Source organism: Triticum aestivum, chromosome 6B (assembly GCF_018294505.1).
Source record: "Triticum aestivum cultivar Chinese Spring chromosome 6B, IWGSC CS RefSeq v2.1, whole genome shotgun sequence".
NCBI classification, from domain to species: domain Eukaryota; kingdom Viridiplantae; phylum Streptophyta; class Magnoliopsida; order Poales; family Poaceae; genus Triticum; species Triticum aestivum.
In genome coordinates, this window is record NC_057810.1 from 539,840,532 (window position 1) to 539,843,351 (window position 2,820).

Consider the following 2,820-nt stretch of genomic DNA (forward strand, 5'->3'; position numbering starts at 1 on the left):
CCTTGCTGCCGTCGGCGTGTCTGCCGAGCTAGGTATAGTTCCTCCTTCTCGTCGACCATGTGGACCAATAACGATCGCTTGGCACGCATCCACAAGTTACCAAGCCCATTAATTGTTGGCGGCCACTTTGACTTTTAGCAAGGAACTCGGGCATAGAGTGTGCCCCCTGCTGGATATATCCGCCTTCATTTATAGACGTAACTTCATGCCCTTGGAGCAATGAATGCCCCAGACAATAGCAACATCTCATGGACACAAATTTTGCCACCAATTCCTAATGATGATGAGGCAAATTAAAATTGCACCCAAGGATTGGCGCCATCTCATACTGTTGGAGAAGACTTGAAGACGAATTCGACGACCATTATTGCACAGCAAAGATGGGAGGAGAACCATGTCCCACTGGGCGTGCCAATTTGTTTGACACGAGAAAAACATCGGCTAAGGACTCCGGGGAGAAGGGAAGAAGGGAGTGTGTTTCTCTCAGACGCCGGGGAAAGAAAACTGTGTATGCGGGCGTGCCAGTGTACTATAGTACACAAAAGAAAAAGAGATACGGGAACATGTATTTCATTAATCTCACTGGATAAATAAAATTACAATATCCCAAAAAAAAGGGTGCGCTCCGTGGCCTACTAGCACGGCCAAGATGGCTGTGGCGATTGTGTGATCTCCTGGTTCCCGGGGCCTCGAAAAGCTCCCGGTTAATTACTCCCGCGGGTTGCTCCGCGGGATACCTCCGATTGAGCTGTGTGGTCGTCTTCGTCGTCTTCGCTTCGCGTTCTCCATGCATGATGATGGTGATGTGTGTGTGGGCGGCGGCAGAGCCCATGTCCTCGTCGGTACACGCGCCGCAAGTAGCGTGGCCTTTGCGGTGGCCGCGCTTGCCCTCGCCGTCGTGCCTCGTCGGTCTTGACGGCGTTGGAGGAGTTGTTGTTGGGGTAGCATGGATCGCGCTCGGACTTCTCGACGACCAGTAGCTTCTCAGGGTGTGCAAGAGGCTACGCCTTGCGGGAGTAATTGTCGGTGGAGACCATCATCGGTGATGACCGTCGTGTTGCTCGCGCCAGCGTGGCCTGAGTGGTCGACACCTCGTCCCGGCCAGACGCTGAGTCCACGGCAGTCGGCGTAGTCAAGGCATCGTCTCACGAGACCGTAGAGGAGCGGTGTTGTTGTTGAAGTCGCGTCGCCCTGCAGCCGCGCCTTGTCCTCGGGCGGTGCCAACCTGCTCGGCTCCGGCCTATGAATGAGCGTGACGCGTGTAGCAGCGGCACTGTGGCAAGGCACCATCTTCACAAGCAGGATACAGGCACCGTTGTAAGGTGTCATCTTCACGATGTGGCGTCACTTGCAGGGACTCTTCCTTGAGCGTGCGGCGCCACGAATGTACGACGCTGTGACGAGCTCCACCTCTTCTTCTTGAATGATGTAAGACGCGCTGAAGCGAACGACGACAAGAGGTGAGCATGCCACCTCGCCATTGGCTACGTGCATGGCCCATGCATGTGCAAAGGCCACTTATGTAGTGCACTGCCACACATTCAGAGGTACTTAATGTTCAGCTTCATTCTTCTATAGCATTTGATGTAGACGAAATCCTCCGGCTGGAAATGGACGGCATGTGTGGCGACATCCCGAGTACCACGTCCATTGCTTCATGCGGTGGTGAGCCAAACGGCCATCTTCACGCCTTAGACGCACACGAGTACGTATCAGGAGCATGCCTTCTTGTTCTTGTGTAGACCACTTCATGATGTTTGGCTGGACTAACGTGACACCATCGCCAAGGCACCATCGAGTCCGGACGAGATGAAGGATAGGCACTAACCCGATGCCAAATGGGATCTCGTTTCCCTTGAAGGAGACGCGAGCAGCACCGTCATGCCACGTGAAGGAGTCGGTGATGTCGACATGGTCCGCGGCTTCGTCCTTCATGGTACCGGCTCGTCGAGGTGGGCGAAGGGTGTGACGGGTGATTTGAACGCCGGGAGGCATCGTGGCGAGCACCATGTCGTGGTCCTCGGCGTGATGAAATGGAGGTGAGCAGTGTGATGGCGAGTTCTGCGTCGTCGACTTCTACGGCACCATCTTGATGAAGTGAACGAATGGCCCGACGGCGAACTCCAGATCACCGTCTTCAGCGGCGTCCCTCCAGCGCGACGAAGCGGACGACGGGCTCCATAGAGCGGTGAGGCTGACCTACGTGTCATCGACCTCCAAGGCACCATCTTGACGATATTGACGGTGGGCGGCGCCGTGGCGTGCCCTGTGTCATTGTGTTCCGCGGCACCGTGTGACGAAGTGGGCGCGAGGAGTGGGGGTGGTCTCCGTGGCATCGGCCTCCATGGCGCCGGCTTGGCGACATCGAACGGTGGGCGGCATCGTGGCATGCTCTGTGCCGTTGTCCTTCCGCGGCGCCTCGTGGCGAAGTGGGCGTGAGTGGTGATGGTGACTTGTGTGCCGTTGGCCTCCATAGAGCTAGCTTGGTGAAGAATCCGGTGGGGAGCACCATGGTTGGCTAAACGGCATCATGGTCTAGCGGCGATGAGTGGAGGGCAGCCATCGTGGCGTTGACCTCCGGGACATCGACCTCGATGGTGTCAGCGTCCATAGCGCGGGCTTGGTGAAGATGAGCTCCGGCGACTCATCGTCCTCATCGAGCGGTGATGAGTGGGGGTGGCCATCGTGGCGTCGACCTCCGTGACACTGACCTCGGTGGCATCAACGTCCATAGTGCGGGCTTGGTGAAGATGAGCTCCGGCGACGCGTCGTCCTCTTCGCGCGGTGATGAGTGGGGTGGCCACCGTGGCGTTGACCTCC

The 2,820-nt window shown here is 57.1% G+C and overlaps 1 long non-coding RNA gene across 1 annotated transcript; it reads right to left on the bottom strand.

Moving 5' to 3' along the window:
- Positions 1 to 554: 554 nt before the first annotated feature.
- LOC123134381 (uncharacterized) lies at positions 555 to 2,799 on the bottom strand. The gene is made up of 2 exons (XR_006465628.1): positions 1,552 to 2,799; positions 555 to 1,438 (listed from the first exon to the last, which is right to left on the bottom strand). It is a non-coding gene; the product is annotated as an uncharacterized lncRNA (long non-coding RNA).
- Positions 2,800 to 2,820: the final 21 nt, after the last annotated feature.